Genomic DNA, 27,965 nt, shown 5'->3' on the forward strand with positions numbered 1-27,965 from the left:
GAGGAGGTCAGATACAGGGAAGGAGTGTATGAGGATCGTTTAGAGAAATTAGAAAATATGCAGCGTAGGAATAATTTAAAAATCCTAAAACCTCCGGAGGGGAAAGAAGGAGATAATATAAAAGGGTATATTGTCCATTTATTAAAAACAGAACTGCAGATAGAGGAAACAGGAGAAGAGATTTCTTTAGATATTCAGAGGATACATCGAGACCCCTTCAGACTGAACCCAACCCGTTCAAAGCCTAGAAGGATCCTGATAAATTTCTTAACTTACAGTTTAAAAGAAAAAATCCTTGCTGCGGCGCTGAAGAAAGGTACATTGATGGTGGGGGAAGTGAAAGTAGAGGTCAGGTCAGACCTTTCTGTGGTAACTGCAAATAGACAGTGGGAGCTGGGCAAAAGAATTGAACCATTAAGGAGTTTGGGAGCTACTGTAAAACTGAAATTCCCAGCTTTCTTAAAAGTCATGTGGAAGAATAAAATGTATACTTTTTGATTTGTGGAAGATGTAGATGGCTTTTTGGAACAGTGTCAGAGCGGAAGGCTCTAAAAAAAAAAAAAAAGGGTAAGACTGGAAAGATTAAATTGATATAAAGTATGTGATAAAAAAAGCAAAAGCACTAGCTTTGAAGAGGTCCTTTTGTAGAGAGAAACACGACCACGCAAAACAGGCACTCGAAGGGCCTAGGTTGGGCCTAAGGGAGCTGGTTGGGTTTTCCAGGGAGGGGGAAGGGGGCAAAAGGGTAAGTTGCTAGGGAAGGGGGCTGTGTTGGGTTGGAGGGGACATAGGGTAGGGGGGAAAATATAAAAAACGTTCTCATGAGCTACCTTGTTACTTGGGTGTTGAAGATAAGGGAGGGGGTGTGGGATGGTGGAGGGTAGTGCAATAGTGGTGGCCTGGATTTCATGGAATGTGAATGGCCTATGGGTTAAATCTAGAAGGGACAGGTTTATGAAATATTTGAGAGATCTCCCTGTGCATATTATGATTTTGCAGGAGACTCATTTAACAGAGGAAGAGTGTAAGAAATTTATTGGATCACAGCGATGGTTAAAGCATGTTTTCTATACACCACAAGTGGCGGTAACTAAAGGTATTGCATTATTGGTTAAGCAAGGGCTAGATTGTGTCGTTGAGGGTAAGGCAGCGGATGTTAAAGGTAGGTGGCTGATTGTGAATTTGAGGATAAACGGGATCGCGTATAATATTATAGGTTATTATGGTCCAAATCAAGATGATGTTGGCCCCCTAGATGAGTTAGTTAAGGAAATGATGGGTCTTACAGGTTATATTATTCTTGCCGGCGACTTTAACACAGTGCTTGATAAAAAACTAGATAGATCAGCCAATAGCAGGGCCCTGGTCAACAGTAAAATGTCATTTAGAGTAAAGGGCTTGATAGACCAGTTTGGTCTATGCGATGTATGGAGACAGAGGTCGGGCAGATATTAGGTTATACATACTATAATAAAAAGCATAGCCATCGATCTCGGATCAATTACATTTTAATAGACCTTAGACGTATGGATAAAGTAAAACATACTATGCATGTGGGGGTGCATCTATCAGATCACTCAGCGGTTACTTTGGAGCTTAGGATAGGAACTTGCGATTCGGGTTTAGTCTGGAGGTTGGATCGTACAGTGCTATATGATAATGAGGTAATGGAGATCCATAGGCAGGAAGTTGATGGATTTGTTGAGCAGAATGTGAGTTCAGCAAAGATAGACAATGTTTGGGAGGCAGCCAAGGCATTTCTTCGGGGTAGGCTGGGAGCCATGGGTGCGAAGAGAAGAATAGCGTATTATAATAGAGTAGAGTCTTTAGAAAAGGGAATCCGTCAGAAGGAGGCAGCAGTGGTGAACACGGGGAACACTTTGATAAGGGAAAAAATTGCTCAAGAACTGGAAGTATTGAAAGAAGAGAGAGCCACAGTGGCCACCAACAGGGTAAAATAAAGATGGGAAGCCTCAAATTTGGCACATTTTGAATATGGAGAAGGCACGTGTAAATTATTAGCTTGGAAAGTAAGGAGGGATCGGATAAGAAATACGATTAAAGAAGTGAAAGATGGGGAGTCAGGTCGTTTAGTTACAGATACCAAAGATATAGTTGATGCCTTCTATAGATATTTTGAGGAGGTTTATAAGGAAGATCTAGTTCCGGATAAGCAGGAGATAGAAAACTGGACAAAAGTCTTAGCTCCATTGACAGAAGAGCTTCAAGAGTTTTTTAATCAGGAGATCAGACAGGGGGAAGTAGAGGAGGCTATTAAGCAGGCTAAGAAAGGGAAAGCACCAGGCCCGGATGGGCTACCTGTTGAGGTCTATGAGGTTTTGGGTGGAAGTCTGGTACCGTTATTAACTAAGGTTTTTAATGAGATCTTTGTAGGAAAGGCAGCTCTCCCCACATCTTGGAATGAGGCGAATATTATAGTTATTCCTAAACACGGAAAATCACCAAAATATATGGACTCGTACAGGCCTATATCGCTTTTAAATAGTGATTATAAGTTGTTTGCTAAGATTACGGCGGATAGGCTTGGTAGAGTAGTTCCCTATCTCATTCATGAAGACCAGAAGGGGTTCATTAAGGGCAGATATCTAAAGGAGCTAACGTTTTCCCTGATAGGCAGCATTGATGTGGCTGTCACACATAATCCCCCCTTGGCGGTAGTTGCTCTCGATGCCGCCAAGGCGTTTGATCATGTTAATTGGGAGTTTTTGAAGGCTTTAATAACACACCTACGGTTGGGGGTTAATTTTGGTGCGGTATTGGCTCAAATATATCAGTCATCTATTTCGAGAGTCTTAGTAAATGGGGTATTAACTAAGCCGATAAAGGTAATGAGAGGTACAAGGCAGGGATGCCCCCATCCCCTCTCTTGTTCGATCTTTATATCGAACCGTTAGCTTTTAGAATTAGAGAGGCAGACATGATTCAACCCTTTGAGTTTAGGGGATGGGCTAGAAAGATTGGGCTCTATGCAGACGATATAGTTATCTTAACATCAAATCTGCATCAAACCTTGGACTCCATAGATACTATTACGAGGAAATTTGGTGAATTTTCGGAAAATCGGTTAAATGCTGATAAAACAGAAATTATGTCCTGGAATTTGGCAACAGAGGATATAATTTTCAAAAAAGAAATAAGATACTTAGGGGTCCAAATCACTCAGGACATAAGGGATCTTACTAAAGTTAACATTGCCAAAGTCAGGAAGGAAATGTCTTTGGCTATGAGAGGCTGGGCCCATCTGCCTTTAACAATGTATGGACGTGTCAATTTGGTGAAGATGATGGTGTTACCTAAGATTACCTTTTTATTCGACGCGCTCCCTCTTATGTTTGAGAAGGAGGGTTTTTCGAGACTGCAGAGTGAGATTGAGTCTTTCATTTGGGCATCTAAGGGATCGCGCCTATCTTGGAAAAAAATCAGGAGAAGACTTTTGAAAGATGGTTTGGCTGCACCAGATTTCCAGATATATTCATGGGCTTTCTTGCTCAAAAAATTCAGCATTTTTTGGGCATGCCAGGAAGTTCAGTTATTGGTGAACTACTGTCTGCAATGCTGAGAGTTGAGAACATTAAGCAGAACGGATTTCTGTATAAATTTTCCGAACCAAAGTACTTTAAAAAAGTAAGATTAAAAGTGCTGAAAGATATAGCGATGGTCTGGTATAGAATTAGGAGTGCCACAAGAATACCATATTTTAGTGCAAGAGCACCGATTTGGGAATCACCAGGTGCCCCGTGTTGGGCGGAGGATGCGCTGGCAAGGACACTAAAAGTAGAGGGACCTCAGAGATGGGGGGGATTTGTTTTTAGATCGTAGTTTATTGCCGTGGAGTTATTGTGAACAAGAGTGGGGGCATATATTTTCGAAGTTTAAATATCTCCAGATACAAAGCTGGGCTGCTGGAAAGAACATTTAATAGGGATATATAATGAATTTAAAGAGAAGCTGGCGTTTGAGGCTTCGATCAAAAATGAAGTGGCGGCGTGGTACTGGGCAATAGTTGAAATGGAAGATGGACCGTTTATATTGCCGGAAAGCCTGTGGGGAGAGTGCTTGCCGAAGATCGCTACAGAAGGCCAATGGCAAGTAACTATGTTGATGCTTTATAAGGTGGTAAAACCTGCGAATTTAAGAAGGAACCACTTGTTCACTCTCCACAGGGCGTATTGGTCCCCAAAGAAACTGGCGAAATTCAAAGATGGTGAAACTGTGAGATGCCCTAAATGCAGCAGCCCAAACAAAGATGATATGCACATGTTTGTCACATGCCCAGCGATAAAGGTTTTCTGGAGTGATGTGAGTAAATGCCTGTCAGCTGCACTGGCCCAATATATTGAGGTAAGCCCTGAACTTGTCATCACGGGAAGAGCAGATCTACAAGGTAAGGGCTTGGATGATAAAGCAAAGTGTTGTTGTTGGCCCGGAGGGAAATTTGCAAGTTGTGGGTTTCTGCTGATCCTCCGTCAGACTTGTCTTGGATAAGAGCCATAAGGGCTGTAGCAAAACTGGACATGGTCGGCCAGCATAAGAAGAGATACAGATTTTGGACTCCGTTCTTAAATTGTTATGGGTGAAGGATAAGGGGTAAACTGGTGAAGGAAAGGGTGGAAGAAAGTCCTATGATTAAGCCTCTCCAAAATCTCGGTGGAAATATGCTTCATGGAAGGCCGGTTAAGGGAGTGCACTCCCTCCCAAGAGAGCAACATTTCTATCATATGAGATGAAATCACCCTAGGGTGCTATCGTAAGAGAAAGGGGTGAGGAGGGGCAAATGAGGACAAAAAAAACAATGAATTTTGGTCTGATGTGTTAGCCCATTTTTATGACTAGAAACTAATTTTTCTTGCAGGTTCTCCCATTGTTGTATATATCTGTGTAGTTTTAAACATTGTTGGCACTAGCTGCCTTTGCAGTTTTTTATTGCTTTTTTATGTTTTTTATATTTAAATATTATACCTGAATACTATTTGCGCACTTGGCCCTTGATGGTGTTGGTGGTATGTTCTTGTGATGTGATTGAGACTTTGAGTGTTTGTGGTTCGGTTCTGTGTATTAAGTACACCAAAGGGGAATACTTCTCTGACCTTGGCCTAAAAGGTTTATTTTGTCAGGTCAAAATGGCAGTTTTAAACTGCCCACACCGGCTGCAATGGCAGACCGGGGACATGTGTAAAAGAATTACTGAAGTGGGTGGCACAATAAGTGTTGTGGCCCCACTAGTAGCATTTATTTACAGGCACTTGCAAAATGCAGTACCAATTTACTAGGGACTTAAAAGTAAATTAAATGTGTCAATTGGTTGCAATCCAACTTCACTATTTTTAAAGGAGAGAGCACACACAGTTTAGCTCTGGTTAGCAGTGGTAAAGTGAACTGTCATAAGGCTATTAAAAAAGAGATCAGTAAAAGTGGAGAAGTAACGCAAAATGTTTGGGCGAAGACCACCCTAAAGCCTACGGGTCAATAACAGAGTTAGGATTTAGCTATTTTTCTACTTAATCATACTATTAGACTCCCCAACGTATAGTTCCAAGAATTATTCAGCTCACATTACTAGGTGACAAGGATTCAGCAATGTAAGCCCTCAGTAACCAATGCACAGATTAGTTTATCAGCCACCATCACTCTTTTATCTACAGCTAAACACCAAGGAGCGTAACTGCAGATTACTGCTGTTGGCATAAACACGTACTATAGTTCCACCAAGACAAGAAGACTCTACAAGAACTAAAAACATTCAACTTTGACTTCGCTCCAGAAAACTCTTTAATGACAGCACTAGAATTTGTACCAGTCCTACATCCAACAAAAAGACATGAGTAGACCTAGAGGCTGACGAGTTCTGGCATCCTTGAATTACCAAGGGAAAGGGAGAGCTTCTCTATAACAGTCCTTGATCCCCTGGAATATCACTGGTGCAAGCAAACCAAGAGACCGAGATTACGGCTAATTTCTGACATTTCAATCAATCATGGCTTTACAAATACTTATCCTTAACAGTGTGGGAACCCCAACCATGTTCTCCATCACATTGCAAGGTACCCCACACCCTATAGGAAGATATTCAGTCAGCCTGCAGGTAAGCTGCAGAACCACGTATGCAAGGAATTACTTCCAATGGGGCACCATCAAAATAGATCAGAATTTTATAATGAAATCTGATTTGCAACATCTACGAACCATCAGAATCACCTCAGTTATTTCTGTGGTAACAACAAAGAGTGAGTGATGGTGAAGAGTATCAAGAAACCAGATCATGTAGAGCTCCAATCATCTCACATGGGCATACAGCAAAATACAGAAAGAGTGAAATGCTTTTTGAAAATGCCTTACACTGTAAACACAGTTACATGAGAAGTACCTTCAGCTTCATCTAATAATGTAATCAATTATTGACTATACTTTGCACACCTACATTGTCTTAGATGGGACTCTTTACAGTAGTGGGTGGAGAGGGACTGCAACCTTAAAGTTTGGAACTTCTGCCTTGGCATGAGAGGTATGAGAGGTGTAGTTCAAAACCAAACCAAAGCATAGCATAGATATGGTATTCAGAAACTGAGCCAGGCTTCATTGCCATTCTTCCCAGATAGATGATCTTGTCATCTTGGATGCAGAAAGTCCCAAATAATCTCTCCCAATACTGGACTAGTTGACCTTTAAGGAACGTTCCCATGCACATGGTGTGGGGACCTTTTCTCTATTTAGGTCCTCTCTCACTCTAGGGGCTCCCAAGACCAATTGGTGACATCAGCACACCGTGAGTGTAGGCTTGTGAGCCCCAAACGGTAATCCTCTTCTAGACCAGGGATTTTTTCTGTTGTTTGGTATCACACCCCCACCCTTGAGAGCAAAGTTCCCAATTGCCCCACTCCAACAGGGGAGGTTAGATGACAACTGCAAGTTTCCCTTCAGGCTCTTTGAAACCAGGGTCCCTGCACTGCCCCAGGTGAAAATAAGGCACAAGGGCTGCCATTGAAAAGAGGAGAATTTGACATTTCCAGTGGTGGCCCAATAAAAAGAATTCCTGGTCAGGGATTGAGGCACAGCATGCCTGAACATGCAGAGCTACAGTTTTCCAAACTGGGGCATATGATTTTCATTATGGCTCTTCCTCAACATCTTGTGCTTCAGAACTAATCACTGAATCTTGCTGTGCCTGAAAAAAAAATCTGACCTTGTGTTGAGTAAACTGGTGTTCTTGTACAGCACTCCAGTGCACTTATATATAAGGCAGGTAATGCAGTGCTTCATGCGCTTAGCTTTCATCCTACAAAACTTAAAGAGTCTATCCCCTATGCCGAATGCCTGCGCATGACACGCAATTGCAGCACGGAAGCAGGCTTAGAGAAGGCTAAAACTGACCTGTTTGAGAGACTGAATAAGAGGGGTTACAAACCACAAACATTGACTAAAGCTGAACAAAAATGCAAAACTAAAAACAGGAAGGATCTGTTATTTTCCAAGGATTTGGAGAATAAAGATAAACAAACTAAGGCCACATTGAACATCCTAAGGATGATAACGGGATTTAATATGTATCACAACCAAGTAAGGAGAATTTTACAAAAGCACTGGCCACTGATAAAAAATGACCCAGTGATAGGACATCTGAATGGCAACAAACCTTCTATTACATTCAGGAAGGCAAAATCAATGCGTAGCCAATTAGTTTGTAATTCACCAACACTGGTTAAACCTGCCACTTGGCTGCCACCTCAGAAAGGGTTTAGAAAATGCACTAAGTGCAAAGCCTGTAAACAAGGTATAAACACAAAAGAGGTTATCGTGCCACTCAGGAAAAAACCCTATATCATTAGGGGCGGATACTCATGTAAGACCGAGTATGCCGTATATGTTCTGGTCTGTAGTTGTGGTAAACGCTATGTTGGGAGTCCAATCCATCAAGCCCACATCAGAATTCTCCAACATTTACGTGCGGTCACAAATAATGACCCAACCTACCCAGTGGCCAGGCAAATAAACACACAACATGAAGGAAATATTAAGCATATCTCCTACTATGTCATAGACAGTGTCCCTAAGAATCCCAGGGGAGGGAATCGCAGACTAGCCCTAAGACGCCTAGAATCAAGATATATTATCTTGTTAAATTCTAAGATTCCCAATGGGCTGAACTCGGACGAGGCCTTAACTGTACATTTATAACCCAGTGAAAAGCGTTTCCCGCTTTTAAACCCATTCCATGAACAACTCTACACACTAAACTTATTGTAAAACTTTATTGTTTAGTTCTAAATTTATGATTTATATTTGTATGACACATAATCATCAACAGTATGCCATGTATATATGTAAAAGTGGTTATTATTTTGCCATGCCTATTGTCATAGAAGTATACGAAATAACCTCAGCAGCGCTTCATATGTGCGTATGAGCTATCTACTCCACTTGGAGACGATGTGTAGCGACACATAATTGCAAATAATAGGCAATTTATTCTTAGCACTTTAAAAATATACATTCTATGTGCTACGTTGTGACAGTGCTCCCATAGTTTCGACATGACACTATTATCTTTTGTGGATGTTTTGACCCATAATGATACAAAGGCATGTAAATGCACTAATCGTGTCTGGGCTGAGAATGTTACCAACTATACAATGACAGTAATTGTATAGCAAAGTTGCGAAGAACTGTGATGTAAGTATATATTTACAATATATGTAATCAATTTGAGAGTATTTTCGCAACTGTAGGAAACTATCATGGCTTCACAGTCGCTGTTCATTCTCACTCGTTTGAAATGTTATATTTATTTTATGGTCAAAGACGGTAAATTCAGCATGTCACAGAAACTACCAAATCTTCTATGTCTATGTTTATATGTGCCTGGACCATGACTCAGGGTAACTATGGTAATGGCTAGCCAATCATGACAGAGGGTCTGTTTTTGATGTGTCATTATGTTAAGTGTTATATTTACTGATGTTACTCACAGCAGAGTAAGTGAGTAAGTGAGTAAGTGAGCAAGGCGGAGGCTTCCGCCGAAACGCGTCTTTTGCAGCATGTCGGATTAAATACTTTTCCTTGAGTCAAATTCATGGAGTCAGTGCCTTCCTTTTATCGTATGGGAATCGGATTGGTAAACAATATATATATATATATATATATATATATATATATATATATATATATATATATATATATATATATATATATATATATATATATATATATATATATATATTGTTTACAGTGCACATCCTCGACATGTAGTAGATAACATCCCATTAGGCGAGTTACTCAGGATCAAAAGGATATGCAGCACAGAAACTGATCTTGAAATCTGCACCACGGAGGCCTTGGATCGTTTTAGGCAAAGGGGTCACCGTGAATCTGTTTTGAAAATGGCAGTGCAGAAATCTAAAAGTAGAACTCGTGAGTCCTTACTTGACCAGACACATAACAACAGGTCGGACAGTGTCCCTGATGATAACACCGAGGCACCAAGACTTATAACTACGTACAGGAGACAAGCGAGACAAATAAGATCTATTGTGACTAAAAGTTGGCCGGTTTTACAAATGGACCAGGTTTTAAAACCTAGACTGCCTGATGGTCCAACTGTGACTTTTTGGAAGGGCCCTTCCCTTAGGTCACATATTTGTCATGACTTTCCGGAACTTAGGAAAAAACAAGATTGGATGAAATCCTGTTTTGGTTTCAAACGTTGCACCTCCTGCAGGGCGTGCAAATTTGGCAAAACTACCACACAATATTACACACCTTTCAGTCCTGACCCAATTAACATCAAGGGTCAATTTACCTGCAAGACTGAGTTTGCCATCTATGTCCTGACATGCACATGTGGACTTAGATATGTCGGCAGTACACGACAACCTGTGCATGTCAGGATTCTCCAGCACCTGCGTGCCATCGTAAACAACGATCCATCATACCCGGTGGCCAGGCATTTTAAAAGCAATCATAAAAATGATTTACAATGCCTGACTTATTTTGTTATCGCCTCAGTGGACAAACCTGTTAGGGGCGGTGACAGAGACAGGTTGCTTAGGAGACTTGAGTCCCAATATATTTTGGAATTAGATAGTAGATTTCCAAATGGGCTCAACACTACTGATGATTTGCATGTTTTCCTGTGAACCTTCTTTGGCACATTTTGTTTGGTTAGTTTTTAGGTTAGCCACCATATACCTTCACGTTCTATATTCCCTGTATACAGAATTTCGTTCTTTAAAATAATTTTTTCACTTCCACCACTTTTTCCCTTCACATATGGCTTCATGGTTGTCACCATATAGTCTTTTTCTCTCTCTTTCTATTTTTGGGTGACATTCCTTTCACTCACATGTTTGGACACAGCCATAGGGTACTATTTGTGAATTTCTGTTTTTTAGCCTAACTGTATTGTAAATATCCTGTAGCGTTTTTTCCGCTATTAATCCATTCCTTGGATCTAGTACATTTGGCCATTTGCACTTTAAGCATTCATACTCTTTATTGCCATGTTACATCTGAATACATATATAACCTTGCCATCTTGGATTTTATCCAACTATTTACATTTTTTGCGTAATTTGCACTAATTGCATTTGTCACTTTATATGTTTACATTTAAAGCTGTGATATTTGCACTTTGCATTTGCACTTTTTAAAAATACTTATAAAAACATGCACTTTATTGCGTATTTTGCAAATTGACACTATTGTATTCAATTGGATTTTAATATGGCTTCATAAATTGAATTTCTCAGCATTATATGCATTCATTTTATATGTGTCAAACCACTTTTTGTTTGTTACATTGTATGATGGCCATTAGTTATATTTTCTTAAGAATAATGGATTTATTTCATTTTGTTTAAATGTGGATTTTAGCCACTTTTAAATACAGTTGAAAACAGCTTAAAGCACAATTGTTTGAAAAACAGACTTCCAAATACTAAGATTGGAGTATGTCCTTCATTTCTATGAACACATGGTGCAATGTTTGAGAAAGAAAAAAATGTTAATTGAAAAAAACTGTGTAGCACTGGGTATTTAACTGTGAAAGTCTTACTTACTGACTGTCTTTGAGCAAGGGCCGATGCCCGAAACGCGTCAGATTTTGTTGGACTCAACCTTTTAATAAACTTGTGCCTCCATCTACGCTGGATTTGTGTGGCTTTCCTGGGTCGTTTGATATACGGAGCTTTAGAAACTGCTGTTGACTTATATATATATATATATATATATGTATTCACTGATATATATATATATATACATATTCACAGAAATGTATATATTAACAGAAAAAATAAAGGTTAAAATCACATTATAGTTAAGTGAAAATTTCATTATCAACATACTGTTTTAAGTGTACAAAACCACAGAAATTCACCAGTTACAGTTATCTCTGGTAACTAAACTCATGGTCTAAGGTAATTAAAACCCATTACCCCATGCACAGTTTTCTTCCTAATAATTTCATTGCAAATGTTGTAGTGATATTATCAATGGTGTCATAGACTATGTCATGAGTGATGTAATATGTGTGGGTAAGAATGGGAGCTATAATTACCAGAGATAACTGTAACTGGTGAACTTCAGTGGTTTTGTACATTTAAAATGTTACGATTGTCACTGAAATTCTCACCTAGGTATACATTTAGATGACCTTTTGTTTTTCACAGTGAATTTGTAGCTTTTTAAAAACATGTACAGTAATATTTTATTACCATAAATAAAGCCTAACCCGCTGCATACTGACTTTGGCTTTGTGTGGCAGTTGGTTGGCCCCAGGGCCTGGCCTGTGGCCGGATCCTGCAATAGACTCCCCCATACAGCCAAACCCACACCACTCACAGCTAGTCCTGATGGCCAGGCCATGCGTCCAACCCCCTGCAGCAGGCAGGCAACCAACCAACCCCCCTCTGAGCAGGACATTTGGTCAGGCCATGTATGGCAAGGGGTTGGATACATTGGTTCGCATAATGCAGTGTTTATTAATATTGATAACTTTAAAATATGTAATAAAGTCTTATTAAAATGCATGTCTGTGACTCTTTCATTTTAAATAATTTATTACATTTTGTGACAAAAATCTGAGTCTTATCTTTTAATGTTTTTCAGCTTTAAAAATGAAATCACAAAAACAACCATAATAAAGCCTTGTATTTTTTGTACTTCTTCAAGCCAAGTATAGCAGCAACTATAGTATCAACACCTAGAGAGCACAGCACTCTCAGCTGTAAACCAAACTCTCCAGCTTGGGAAGTGCTTTAAAAAATGTTGATAACTTCTCCTGGGGTCATGGTTTCAAGTACGCAGGAGAAGTCATCTTTTATATATTTGTTTAATGTTGCTGCTGGGCTGCAGATCTCCCTGCCGCTGTCCACAACACAAAAAAATGATTGTGCCCCTGTCACTTCTAAGGAAATCAGCAAAGCAAAACCTATGTGAATTGCCTTTGCAGGGCATCATGGGACATATCTTGAAGGAGCAGAGAATAATAAATGTGTGGCTATGGCTACTCATTTGTTATTCCCTTTATTTGTTTTTGCATTTTTCGAGGTGTCCCAGCACCACCTGTAGGAGCTGGTACTTTTGACTTATATTTTTAAAAGTAGGGTGCCCTGATGCCCACCAGGGGTCCCCACAGCATGTCCCTCATTGGGAACTGTGAGGGGGACCGGAGCCCGCACAGCCCCACCTGCTCCTCTACTTGCATCCTTCAGGGGTGCGCTCTCACCCTGTGGGAGCAGTGTTTACTGTGCTCGCCCTGGGTGGGAACATTAGACAGTATATGCCCAGGAGTGCTGGCAGGGAAAAAGGTTCATTGTCCTACTGGGCAGGAGCAGATTTGTCCTCCGGCCAGGTGGGAGAACATCTCATTTCCCTACGTGTGGACAGGGAAACAGATGATGTTTCGGGGAGTTGAGAATTGTCGGAGACCATAACTGAGCAGGTCCCAGGGGATGGGATTACCAGGGCCAAAAAATGGCTCAGGGAGGCGGGTCACATGCTCTCCACCCCTTTAAGAAACTATTTACCCTCAAGGCTTTGATTTCCAGGACCTCTTAGAGGCTTGGGAAGGGTTGCCACGTGCCCCCTCCCTCTAACACATACACCACTCCTGTGCCCACCCTAGGGGTCATTTTATAGAAACAGGCAGGAGCCCATTTACTTATGTTTAAATGTTACCATGAATCCATGGATTCTCCACATTGATGGCAAAACGAAAAAATACAGGTTGTCGTCTGGGACCCTCACCGCAAGGCCTAGGGTGTCAGGGTATCCCCAGCCTCGCCCGTTATCGGTTTTGTTTTAAAAATGTTGTTAGGACTTGGGACTGAGTCCTATAATGGCACCGCCCCATAAGTCTTGATATGGTGGCAGCCAAATCACATCTCAACATGAGATCTGTCGGCAATGTGGATCTCCGAGGCCTGATATATACAAAGGTTTGAATCCCAATTGCTCAAAACCTCCTGAATGGATATACACCAAATCACACAACTGACTCTCTCTGGGCAAAGATCTAGCTTCCTGTCAAATTTGGTGTAAATCTGTTAAGCCATTTAGGCTGTAGCAGAGTCTAAATTTCCCATGGATAAAAGGATGGGATAATGTGTTCTGGGATCCCCTCCCCTTTTTCTCAGCCACCGCTTGACCTATCACCCCAAAACTTTCCATATGTAAACTTGTCAAAATGCATCACTTGTTTTGTAAAGTTTTTTAGTGATTCATCAAATTACACCAATGTTATTCGCAACACAAAAAATTAATTTTTTATGGAAACACAATCCTAACTATAACAACAAAGTATTTCTTGTACTCTTGCCTTGTAGTTTTTCTCCATTCTGTGAAGCCTGTACTCTAGTCATTTTAATTGAGGGTAAAATTCAGTGAATGTTTCAAGTGTTTGCCTTCCTCTGGCTACAGTTTTTTGTTTTTAACACTTTTTTACCTCACTCCTACTTGCATTCATTGCATTCTCATTTTCTGCTCATACCACACATATGTATCAGCATTCTCATATTAAACATTCCTATGAGTACCTTTAAATTGTACCTTGCACATAGTATTTGAGGAGTAAATTGTTAGATAAAAAACACACATGGCCTCTCATTTTACTTTAGCCCTTGGTAGCTATCATCTAACAATGGAAGAGAGCTCTGAGGAAGGTTCAGATGCTCCGACTCAATCTGCGAGAGAGGGTTATCGATCAGAATCAAGAAGTGATTTTCAGTCGGTGGAGTTTAATCACTTGACCCGTCAATTTATTCTGAAGAATATGGCCATGAAGCACTGCAAGACAGTAGTAATGTTCCTTTACTGACGATACTGGATATAGGTAGATGCTGCAAATATTTTGCCTGGCATCAAGCTTTATATGTTGTGACAGATTCTCTTTGATTATGCATGCAAATTGCAAGTGTATACTGGAAAGTATTCCAATACAGATCCTGTTGGTTGCCCTCCCTCAACAGCAATAAGTGACTAGGGGCCAGATGTATGAGACCAAATACTGGTCGGTAACGGCCGATTTTGACCAGTATTTGGGTTTTGTAATGTAGGGGGCCTTTATTTTACAGAATCGATTCTGTAAATCCAGATGTAGGTGGCACTGCAAACAGTGCCACGGGCCCCTAAGAATTCGACGGCTGAAGGGACAGACTGAATTGCATATAGCCAGGTTCTGAGCTGGGATGGTTCAGTGAGCTAAATAACGGTGATGGATCAAGCCCTGATCTTTGGACTGGGTAAGAGTGGTCTGCTTAATTCAGACACTCTGTTCATCACCACCCTCTTTTCTGAATCGTCCAGGAGAACTGGCGCACAGATGACTTAAGTTTTAAGGATTTCCACACCTTATATTGCAAAGCAACATCTTTTAGGAGGAGTCATTCAAAGGGAGGAAGGGCTGTCTACTATCTACTAAAATCCAATGGAGATATGATTGCTATCAAGAACCTAGTCTTTTATTTTTGGCAGTAACTTTATCTAACAATGATGGAAATGTGAGAAGCCTACCGCTAATGTTAATAAATGCCTATATTCCACCAGATGCCTCAAATGATGCCCTCCTAAGTAAGGTTTTATCCTATATTAAAAAAGCCTATGATACAGAATCTCCCCTACGCATAATATTGGAAGTGGACTTGAATTGTAAGATCTCTAATCTTACATTAGGTAGGCTTAGGGATAAAGAAAAAGAGGAAGCCATACAGATACCACATGCTCTTTTCCCCCAAAAAATAAGAACCAATAAGAAAAGGAAAATGTGAATTGAAATAGGTAGATGATGTTTTAGTAAACGGAACACTACCTTCTGATTCTCCTGCAGCCTTTACTTGTAAAGCTTATGGGGGAGAGTTAATCTTAGAATACATGGCCGTGGGAAGTGCTTATTTCTTCCTGCTGGGAGACTAAAAGGTCCCTGATTCCGTTTTAACTGATCACAAGTTATTAATTCTCCTTGTAAATTTTAACGCATCTTCCGCTGACCCTTGGTTATTGTCATGACCCTGGGCAGAAAGCGAGCATAAAATACATCTTTAGCCCTAGGAATGAAAGATGGTTAGGTTGAAACGGTGTGTTCCGGGTGTGTACATCAAGGACTACATCACCCATAACACCTGCATGGGGGAGACTTGTTTTCAAAACTAGCTGCATAGCTATTTAAATCACCAGACTCGATTTGTCCAGTGCTTGACAATTCGATTCGAAGAACGGAGAGGAGCTGCCTCGCTATATCCACATGGGAGCGTATTCTTAGAGTGGGGCTAAATCCTGGCAAATGCTTGCACGAGCAAAATTAGAGCCTCTCTACATCCGCGCAGGAGCACATTCGTAGAGTGGGGCTGAATCCAGTCAAACGCTCAGACTAGAGTAATTCTATCCTCGCTAGATCCACGCAGGAGAGTGTCATGTGTGGAACTGTAAATTCACCCAACAGCGAGAGAAGGTTGTTTTCCTTATTGTTTCCGCGCCAGAGCGTGTCATGTGATTGAGCCTTTCACAGCGTTCATTAGGAGCGCGTTTCTTTTTTGTCTGTTTTTGCGCAGGAGCGTGTGCAGAGAACTGTATTTTAAATTGTTTCCACTTATTTGACCTCACTTTGTCAGTGAATTCTTCAATGTAAATGTGAATGTAAATGTATTTGAGCTTATATAGCGCACAGCTACCCACAGTGGGTTTCCTGACGCTTGCTTAGGGAACCCGTCCTGGTATTCCCCTGTGAGATAACCCCGGCAGGGTATCCAGAAGGTGAAAGCCAGGCATCCCGCCGCGAGGGGCCGTTGTGGAGATTAAGCAAGCTATTGCCCAGAGTCGCAGAGTGTGAACCCATGAGTCGAGAAGGCACCGGAGCGAGAATTATCGAGTCCATGGAATTTTTAGCCCAAGACCCACTGAGGCGGGGAATTGAACCCTGGTCCAGGGCCGATCTCAGCTTCCGGGTCTGCCGCCTCTAACCCCTGAGCCACACTTCTCCACATTCAATAGCGCAGGAGTGCTATTGGTATGTTGCTATCTAGATTTAGAGAGAGGCTAAAGCAGTTTGTGGAGCAATCTTAAATTAAGCTTAGATGCGCAGGATCGCATTTCACTTTAGATAGAGTCTGAAGGGCCTCGTTCAGATGAGTACTTTCTTCAGTATTCTTTGTTTTTTGCATCTTCTGATGCTATGCAATCGGAGACAAAATGTGTACATTATCATGAGGAATGACTATTTCCTATACTTGACACAGGAGTGTCTTGTTTCCTGCTTTCTTTCTTTATATTAAGCATGGGCGGAAAATCCGTTCCGCTCGCGGATTTTGCGGATTTTCGGTAAATTCGCAATCCGCGAACTCTCGCGAATTTACCGAAAATCCGCAAATTCGCACGCAGCGGATTTTTTTTTCTTGGTGATACAATATTGCGGCGTGCAGCGTTCACTTACCGCCATTCAGTGTTTGCTGAGTTGTTTTTCTCGATATTTTGCGAGTGCTGCGCCATTTTGGATCTTGCTGCGGGATCCCGCTGGAGTTTGGCGACGCATCGCGAGAGTTCGCAATTGCGAACATGTAGGTGCGGCAAGCAGCAACAATCTCGCACTCGCGAAATTACAAAATTTGCAATTCTGCACAAGAAATCCACTAGCAAGCAGCATAGACCTTCTGAAAATGATGATTTTTATCAGAATAACTCCTCTGGTTGACATTTGCCTGCACTTTTTTGGATTTGAAGCCTTTTGACTTTCTTTGGATCACTTTTGGATTCGAAATCAACTTTCACAAGTAAATTTGTTTGGGGCATTACAGTTGCTGTTCTGCAGAAAAACGAGTTTTGCAAAACTGAAAGCACTCAGCAGGTGCAAAAGTTCACTCATCATTAGTAACCATTCCCTGTAGCACTTCCTGAGGGGCCCCTCCAGAGTTCAGTTGCCTATGTTTGATTGGGGCATTACAGTTGCTGTTCTGCAGAAAAACGAGTTTTGCAAAACTGAAAGCACTCAGCAGGTGCAAAAGTTCAAACTCATCATTAGTAATAGTAACCATACCCTGTAGTGCTTCCTGACTGGGGCCCCTCCAGAGTTCAGTTGTTAATTGCAACAATTCTATGACCCTGCTCTGACCATCACAGCAGGCTCATAGAATAGCTACAAGTAGGCCACAAAGGTCCTGGAAAAAAATTGCACTGCAACAGAAAGCAATTTACAGATAAGGAAGCAGGTGCCAGACTGGAATTTTAAAACAGTGACACAGTAATAAATCAACCCCAAATTAATTCATGTCAGTTGAAGCAGAGCAGGTGTGCTTGCTTTTCCCCCCCATAATCTACAGTGATGATGAACAAGAGGGTGGCATTGATGTACCAGAGGGTGGCATGGGTGAAACAGAGGGTGGCAGTGGTGAAACAGAGGGTGCTGGAAACCTGTGATAATGAACCAGACGTAGAAACAACATAGTCGCGATCGTTGCGAGCCGAAAAGTAAGTTCGCAATTGCGAACTGGTACAAAACCCTCGCAAACTGGCAGAAACCCTTGCAAACACAAAAAATAAATAAAAAATCCGCAAATTCACGAGAATTCGCGGATTTTGCGGATTGCGAGTTCGCAAATACGCAAATTTGCGAACGCCAGATTCGCAAAATTCATCCATGCTTAATTTATATGCATGTGGATGATTGGGGCATTGTAGAAAGTAAGTGCATGCACACATATACTGATTGTGACAGACTATCTGAACACTTAGAAAGTTTGTATCACACTCTCTCCCGCTTTAGTTTTGCTGCTGGTAACACAAGACTAACAACTCGGGTAACAAGAATAAAACCAAAGCCCGTTTATCAGAGGAAGTCTCCCCGCCGTGTGTTCAACACTGTGGAGTCTTTGTTTTATGTTTCTGTTGTCCCTTTTTTCCCTTTCCCCAAACTGGTGTTTCTTTTTTGAGTGGTATTTGGCATACTCTCAGGAGATACCAGGAAGGAGGTAAAGGTAGTATAGTCTTGTACATTGGCCCTGCTGTGCATAGGATTTCAGGTTAGTGGTATCTTAATCTGTAATCTGACAGTTATTAGATGGTGAGTCCGCTAGCTAAAATAAGACAACAAGGAGATGCCATTGGGATATTAGGGTTATTCTAGGCCTCAATGGCATCTTGGATGCTACTCTGGATAAGTTGCTCATTTGTGCAGGAAAAGAATTAGAATGATTCAATACACTCATACAACAATTAGCAGAAAATGTAAGATATGTGAATCAAAGAAAAAGTTTTAAAGGAGTCCCTCAATCCCGGCTTCCATTAAATATGAAATGAATACTCTAGTCAGGAAACATTATCTGAATTATACCTCGAAAATATACTATAGAATATTGTTATTAAAAAGGAGGAGGAAAAAATTAAACTCCAGGCTAAGAAAGGAGAAGGAAGATAGTATCTGGAAAAAACTTAGGGAAGCATTCTCAAAAGGCCGGATAAGACTAACCCTGGGCGGGGAACTACGCTCCGCTCGCGGAGTTTGCAAAGTTTTGGTAACTTCGCGCTTCGCATAGAGCGCAAAGTTGTCAAATACTTTGCAATCTACAGCATAGCGTAGTTATTTTTCTTCCTTGCGCGCTCAATATGCATTATCGTATGCGCGGTAACGACTTACCATGAATCTGAGTTCGCCGACTCGATTTTCTCTCCCGTTCGCGTGCGCCACGGGGTTTGGAATCCAGCTGCACAATCCCGCAAGACTGTGCGAATGCAAACACGTCATTCGGGTGCGCGAGCACGTCATTCGGACGCGCTATCTTCCTTCTGGTGCAGTGTTGGTAAGATCACGTTCCCAAAAACGCAGAAACTACAATCTGGCACAGATTATCTCTCGAGCACGATAAAACCTTCTCAAAAATGATCATTTTGCTCAGAAAAACCCCTCAGATTGTGATTTGGCTGGAGTCTTTTGTGGAAGGAGTCCTCTTTTTTTCCTACTCTTTTTTTCAAGAGGAAGGAAGTGGCCCTTAGTCTCCAACTTCCTGTTCCTGTCCAGCAGGCTCCTCACAGTGCTTTGTCCATGTGTTTTTCACTTTCATTTGGATTTGGAGCTGGAAGGATCTCTTTTTGTTTATGTCTACTGCATCATATCATTGTATTAGATTTATTGAGGACTTTTGGATTGGAAATTTTATTTTACAAGAAAGTTGGTGAATTGGTGTACATATTTGTTTGATTGGGGCTTTTTTTACCTACAATTTTATGGGCTTTTCATCCTTTTTAAAAATGATTGTTGTGGGAGGCCTGTACTTTCATGAGGGGGCAAGTTGTATTTCTTTGAAATTTCAGCCAGTAGGCCAAGAGGTATCCATGGGTCAAACCATGTTTCTGTGGTGTCTGTTGAATTTTAAGTTTTTAAACATCATGGATGGCAAACTGTGTTTTTTAGAGTGGAATTTCAGTTTTTGGGTGTGCGTTAATTAAATAGGGGCTTTTCAGCCAATAGGTAACCCTAGGAGTTCATATAGTTAGTGTAGGCCTGCTTGAGGTCATTGTATGTACTTTCTGTGGGTGGCCTGGCCATGTGGTGGTGGCCATTTTGTGGGACCAGCCACTGTGCTTTTGCCAAAGGCCTCTAAGCTTGTGGCCTATTCTGCCAGTAGGCCCAGAGGTACTCATCATCAGTCATCATTTGTGCATGAAAGTATAACAACTATTTTTGTGTTGTCTGTTGAATTTTAACATCATGTATGGCATGGATGGCTTTGGATTGATTTGAAAAATGTGGTTTTTGGGGTGGAATTTCAATTTTTGGATGTGTGTTAAATAAATAGGGCTTTTCTGCCAGTAGGTTACCCTAGGAGTTTAGCTCTCGTAATTTTGGTAACTTTGCAAGCGCGGCAACGCAAACTTACAGTTTTTGCCTTCTTCGCGCGCACATTCTGTGTGTTCGTGCACACGATAATGAAATTTTGTACAGTTCGCGATGCTGAACACACCGAATTTGCAATCTGGCGAGCAATATGTCTCGAGCTGCATAAAACCTTCTAAAAAATGATGATTTTGTTCATTTTGCTAAAAAAACTCCTCAGGTTGTCATTTGGTTGTAGTTTTTGGAGCATGGAGTCATTTTTCTGTTTTTAAATTTTTTTTAAAAGAGGAAGGAAGTTCCCCAGAGACTCCAACCTCCTGTTCCTGTCCTTTGTATGTACTTTCTTGTTTTGGATGGGCTGACCATGTGGGTGGCGGCCAATTTGTGTAGCCAAGCATTGTGCTTTTGCCATAGGCCTGCATTGTCTGTCTTCTCTTTCTATTCATGTTGTTTTGGGTTGCCAGGCCATGTGGTGGTGGCCATTTTGTGGGACCTTCCACTGTGCTTTTGTTGTAGGCCTCCAAATTTGTGGCCAATTCTGCCAGTAGGCCCAGACTCCCAAAGGTTCTCATCAGGGGTGCTTGATGTAACTGTTTCTATGTTGTCTGTTGAATCTAAACATCGTTTAGGGCATGGATGGCTTTGGATTGAATTTCAAAATCTGGTTTTTGGGGTTTGGTTAACTTTTTGGATGTGTGTTAATAAATGCCTTTGTTGCATGTGTTTGTGTTGTTGTTGCGTAATTGTCCAACCTTTTTAGCCATGCGGATTTTCTTTTTTGCAATAAAGCTGTGATGTGTAACAGGCATCCTCCTTTGTCTGGCCATATAGGGATATAGGCCTGCTTGAGTTCATTGTTTTCCGGGCCGTACCCTTGTGCCTGTGATGAGTGACCATGGGGGTGGGGGCCATTTTGTGATGGTAGTAGTAGTAGTAGTAGTAGTGTGCTGGTTTGTTTTTGCCACATAGGCCTGTGAGTCTTTCCATTGTTCCTCTTCGCTTACTGCTTCCATCCAGATTGCCAGCTGCAGGTCCCTGATGCTGCATCCATCCCACATGATGCACAAATTAAGGACAAACAGGTTCAACTTTCACTACATTTGTATTTTAGTTCTTTGCTATTCTTACTCTTACTGCTTGTACACTAGTAGTAATTAAAATTAAAACACAGCAAATTCCACGTTTGACTGATGTTTATCTGCCTTCTTTGCTTTTAGGTGCACAAAAGACTGAGGAGGAGGTGTCTGTCATCATCGCCCGTTGTATTGCCAGACAGACGTCCTGCTGTTGTATGTGACGTTTGGTGTGACCTGACCAGACATCTCTGCAACTTGTGCAACTGAGTGCTGCTGACATCTGACGAAGATGGGCCAAAAAAGAAAGCAGGTACCAGGTCCTTCAAGACCAAGAAAGTTGCTGAGAAGAAGAAGGAACAACAGAAGAAGGAAGTGACATTTAAGTCTGGTGTTGACCCCAAAACCTTTTTCGGGAAACCAAAAAGTACACCTGCAGCAGCGGTGTCCGGGGGGCAAGCTGGGGGCAGCACCTCTGCATCAGTGGGCCCAACTCATCAACCCAGGCCCAAGCAGATGTGTGTGGAAGAGCCTGACCTATCTCAAAGTAGTACACAATCAACACATGAGGGAACACAGCAGATAAGTGGTGAACAACAACAACTGGAACACCTGCCCGCAATAGTAGTTGTTGTTCCCCCCGAAGTAGGGGCAGTTCAGGAAATTCAGCCTCATGCAGAGGAAGAATAAGAGGAAAGCACTAATTCAGGAGATTCATTGTCTCCCAAATCCCCAGCAAGGAAAAGGAGAGTTAGTCCATCTAGTTCTTCGGCAAGCATCCCTTCTGATGAACTAGATCTCACTTGGGAGCCACAACAATCTGAGCATGAGAGGGAGACACATCCCAAGACCAGGCTAGGGAAAAGGAAGGTTCCAGAAAGCCATAGACTTATGGAGGACGATGTAGAACAGCAGGATAATGATGATAAAGAGCCAGTTATCCCGAAGATCACTCCCGGCCCAAGGACATGGAGACCAATATCATTAACCTATCCAGAATGGCTGCGACTAGGGATGTAGCACGCATACCTCCAACACAGGCAACACCAACACGACCTACAGCTTCCATATTTACATTAGCATAGGGCCAGCAGCGTCCATTATCCAGCACAAGCACCACCTCAGCAGAAGTAGATAATGGGCTTGCACAGCCACAGAGTTAAATTCAACACACACCCTCCATCTCATCCAGCATTGGAAGTGGCACCTCTAGCAGGAGACAAAAGTTAAGCTCCCCAGTGTGGCATTTCTTTACGGAGGGGTAAAGGAGGAGAACGGTGCTATATGCTCCATTTGTCATACCTCTGTTAGTCGTGGTAAGCTTGGTAAAAATTATAGTACCGGAGGCCAAATGACCCATCTGAAAAAACACCACGCAATCACCTGGGAGGACCACCTTCATCTCATAAAAACTGGAACCATTGCTGTTGGTGGGGATAAAGGAGTAGAAGGTCCGCTCACGGTAGAACAGGAAGAAGAAGAAGAGGGATGCATTCTCTCTGGTAGTGGTACACAAAGTAGCCCTGTCCCCAGCACTGCAGTGGTACAGCCCAGATCCTCAGCATCAGCAACATTTCAGTGGCACAAGAATAAGAGTCAGCCTGAGACACCAAGGAGTACTGCGATGCTAAAAAGTGCCATGTCGAGCCGAACAGAAAGGAATACCATGCAGCGTACCATTCTTAGTGTATTGACTAGGCAGGAGGGACAGTACGAACGCAACCACCCAATAGCATGTTTGTATAATGCAAAGCTGGCTAAAATGTTAGCACTAGACCATCTCCCTTTTTCTTTTGTTGAAGGGGTGGGTTTTCTGGGATTTGTGACAACCAACTGCCCAAAATGGAAGGTTCCCAGCCGCTACTATTTTGCCAAAGTTGCTGTTCCAGCACTACATCATGACGTGCTGGAATTGCTTGGAAAAACCTTAAAATGGAGTGCTGTTCAGAATATCCACCTGACAACAGACATGTGGACCTGTTGCCAAGCCACTGATTACATGTGCATCACTGCACACTGGATCTCTGTTTGGGTGTTAGAGAAAAGCTATCTGCAGGCGTTGACACTGCTGAGATTTTTCATGACACTCGCAAACATGCAACCGTAGCCATGTTTGCTATGGAGAAATCTCATACTGCTGAAAACATTTTGGATGAGTTTAACAGCAAGGTCCTTGAGTAGCTGCGACCAAGAGGGCTTAAAATTGGTTTTGTTGCCACAGATAATGGCAGTAATGCAGTTATGGCCATGAAAGATGATGGCTATTTCAGGGTCCCGTGTTTGTCACACTGCATTAACATTGTTGTTAATGACTTTCTGAAAAATGAAAGCAAAGTCAACAACTTACTGACCACCTGCAGAAGAATATGCACACATGTCAACCATTCTTTTAAAGCCCGGAAGCAGCTGAGGGCCATTCAACGTGAGCATAAAATGCCAGTCAAAGCACTCATCCAGGAGGTGCCAACATGTTGGAACTCAACTTATTACATGCTTGATCGTCTGTTTGAGCAGTACATACCACTTAATGTTTATGTCATGACAAGACGATTAGGGGATCCTACTGTGAAAGCCATGACCGTTGAGATGGGGCAATGGGACATCGTTAAATGCCTGACAGAGATGCAGTCAGCAGGGAGGACTGTACAATGGACCAGGCTATCCCATTGTTGTACATGCTAGAGCAACAGCTGAAGGAGGTATCTGAAACGTACAAAGGTGTGGAAGATAAAGTAGACGCATGTTATTTGGCGAACGCCTTAGCCGTGCGCTTATCTGAAAATACAAGGATTCAAAATAAGATTGTGTCACATCGACATTACATTACTGTCACAATGTTGGATCCCCGGTACAAATCATTTCTGAACAGTAATGCAGTAATTCCTTTTCAGAAGTGGATGTTGCCAAGTACAAAACTTTAATAGCTGAGGAAGCCACTGATTTAGAAAACGAACAGCTCTTAATTAGAGGCCTGTCAGTGCCACCCCAGGACAGAGCAAGTACTACAGGGCATCCAGAGTCAAGATCTACTTCAGAGCATGAGAGCAGTGTGTTTTCTTCCCAGCAGTCAACAACACTACCAATAATAACATCAACAACAGTACCAACAGGATCAGATTCATCAGACATAGCAAACCACATGATAAATGACTGGTTTCCATGGAAAGGGATGGGTAAGTCCGTTGCTAATGCAAAGTCAAAAGAGGCCAAGCAAATCGGAACACCCCTGGCCATTGAGCGGATGGTCCAGGCCTATCCCGATGACACAACAGAGGTCTTCATGGAGCAAAGCCCATTGGTGTAATAGTATGGGAAAAGAAGCCAATGGCCAGTGCTCAGCAGGCTGGGGATAAAGTATCTGGCTTGCCCTGTCGCAAGTGTTTATTCTGAGCGTGTTTTCAGTGCTGCTGGTGCCATTGTAACTGTGAAAAGGACCAGTCTCTCTCCCAAAAGCATGGAGAGGTTAACCATGATCAAAATGAATCAGCACTTCATACCACCGGACTACAAAATACGTGAATCACAGCAGGTGGAGAAGAGCAACTCCGAAGACATAAGTAGTGGGTTACATGACCTAACCACCAGAGTTTGGGGACGAGCTTCTCTTCCCTGACAACTAGGCTTTCAAATTGTTACTTTCTTCCATCCTCTATTTGTGTGTGTATCTGTGTTTCTGGTTCAAATCAAACCACACCAAATCCATCACCACTGTCTTCTATTTTTATTTACCTATTGGAGTTGCATGTCTGTGCATTTAACTGTCCACTCCACTCCTCAGAGTCCTGCTCCATCATCCTGACTCACCCTAAATACATTTCCATCAAGCCAGAGATTGGATGGAGATGGAGAATAGTACAACAATGTAGCCTCTAACAGTCCTTCAATAACAAGTTAAACGTATGTGACTATAGCCATCTTTTGTTTTGTTTCCAAGTCAAAACTCATCACTGTCCTAAGGCTACGGTCTCTGTCCCAGGTATCCACAACTCTTCACTGTCAGAACTTAAGCAGGCATCCAAAAGTAAAGTAAACTCGTCATCACTTTTAGAAGGCTCTGCATCTCTGATCTGACAGCCAAAGAGAAGAGCAAGACAGGTATATGATTAATGAATGATGCCATGCATTGCATTGGATGCTTGCTGTCTCTGAGCGAATGTGCATGAAGTCGAACTATACTAGTTGTTAATATATAAAGTAAAAGTGACTCAAGTGACAGTCAATGCTTCCTTGTTGTTTAATAACCACATTGCACTCCTACTACTGCAGGTGCAGTCTGGACTTACTTAATAGGCATCACTTACTACAGACTGAGATGGTGTTGGACAACACGTACACATACCATACCATGATGATTGATGACCATACTATCTTTGCAAGAAGTCAGTCAGTTGGATCTGAGATGATTGATGGAATAACTGCGTTTCATAAACTTGCATAAAAGGTAAACACAACAATTCAACAAGAACCACAGCAGACCTAGGCTACATGTCCGTGCAGTGGTGGAGTCGAATAGTGGTATGATGACTGTGGCGCATTGATTTAGTCACTTGATTTGGAAAATGCTAGGTTGCTGTGTATGCTTTTTGTCTGGCTCTGTCAAAATTGAAGGTAAATGGAGTTTGGGTCAAGGCCCGATGCCGTGGGCCTGTTCTGTGCTGGCTCCTGTCCTGTTGTTGTTGTAGATTAATGCTGTGTAAATACTAGAGTAGACACAATGTATCCAAGCCGCCTCAGTCTGAAATTGTTCTCGCTCAAGTCTTGTCTTCTTGCACTACACGGTAAGTGATGCTTTTTTATTAATTCAGTTATTTTTCAATACCCTTTTGTTTTTCCATCTACACTTACAGGCCGGCCTTTCCCCAGTACTATTATACTTGGAGCAACAACTCATACTTACCATATCAATCTGCATCAGCCAGCCAATGGCACCCAAGAATGATGTGCAGAGTGTCCATGGGAGGAACAAGATGAGTGACAAGATACAACTCCACAACTAGACCTGAATAATACAGTAACTTTAGTATCATATTCATCATTCGTCTTTTAAATAATTTGATTCCTTTTTTCTCTTCAATCATTTCACGACTGTGTGTTGTTGTGTTGTTGTTTGTTAGCTAATTGATCCCTACAACTATTTTTTAATTTTCCTTGCTCGCTTTCAGCCCGGTACAGCAGGTAATAGGGGTTCTCTGAGGGCATACAGGCAAGGCAAATTTCATATAATACTACTTCCCTGTACTGTCTAATTTTGTAGTAGTAGTTAAGTTAAGTACCACTCATTAACCATCAAGTTATCTCATCATGCATTCATTTCCTTTTTCTCCCTTTATAGATTCATTGTATAGTGGATCACCGTTGTCTTCAAAGATTGTTTTACTTTTGTTGTGTCCATGCGTACTGCTTTTCTTTGTCAAACCTTTCCCTAAACTCCCCTTCCCATCCATTCATCAAACTCTAACCCTTTTCCCCTGGGCTGTGTGATTTTATATTGAGGTGTGATGTAACTACATTACATATACACCAACAATTGATCACACGCTTGCTGGGGCAGATGTGGTGAGAGCAACAGTAATTCAATTTCCAGGCAGGCCGAGGATCTGCTCCTGCTTGCTCACCCATGCTCAGTCTATGTACATGCCGATTTGTTTTCCAAAGTGGCCCACTTAATACATCATAATTAATTGCAGGCATTGATTGGATTCACAGCAGTAAAGTTTACAAATTACGATTGTGTTAAGTCATTCCTTTGACACAACTACAGTTTAACTTCTTAACTTCTTGTACTAGGCTGTCCCCACCACCATTATGTTTTCTTTTACTTTAGCAGTTGCAATATTGTTTGTTTGGCAGTCTTCTTCTGTGCTGTACTTTTCTAGATACTCCCACAGTCTCTCTCAGGCAAGTGACTGTCTCTTTTTTTTATTGCAAATGCAGGTGTCTACTACTACCACCACAACCACGGCATCTTCTCCATTCTCTTGGGAAACAATGCAGCCATTGCTGTGCTGAACTTAATCCTCATCAATCACAGGTTTGATAAGTTTGCTGGGAGGTATAATGGAGTAGGAGGAACGACTGACAGTACTAGTAGGACAAATATAACTCAGTGAGGGGTACCGCATCTATATGTTTGCGTAAAATTGGCAGATTATTTAAATCCAACACTGGCTGCTGCCCTGCATCAGCAAGGAAACCTTGTGACGTACATAAATTCATGAAACAGTAACCCCCCCACAAAACATTAACATTGTATGTGTAAGTATAAATAAATAACTTTTATTTCCCTATCAAAAATAAACTATCCCACACCTCACCCACCCCTCTCCCTAACCCCAACCAATGTCCAAAAAATAGGAAACCCCAACACCCAATTCCCACCTCCCAACAAAAGTACTAAAAAGGGGCAAATTAACAGGGTCCATCTCCAATCGGCGGGCTTTCAGGTGTTTGTCCACCAAGATTTTGATTCCCTCCTCTAATTGGTCCTCAAGCTGTGCCACCCGGAGGAGAATTTTCAGGCGAAATGCCCGTCACTTACATTTGCATCCATGTGGGGGGGCAGC

Source organism: Lissotriton vulgaris, chromosome 10, assembly GCF_964263255.1.
Source record: "Lissotriton vulgaris chromosome 10, aLisVul1.2, whole genome shotgun sequence".
Lineage (NCBI taxonomy): Eukaryota > Metazoa > Chordata > Amphibia > Caudata > Salamandridae > Lissotriton > Lissotriton vulgaris.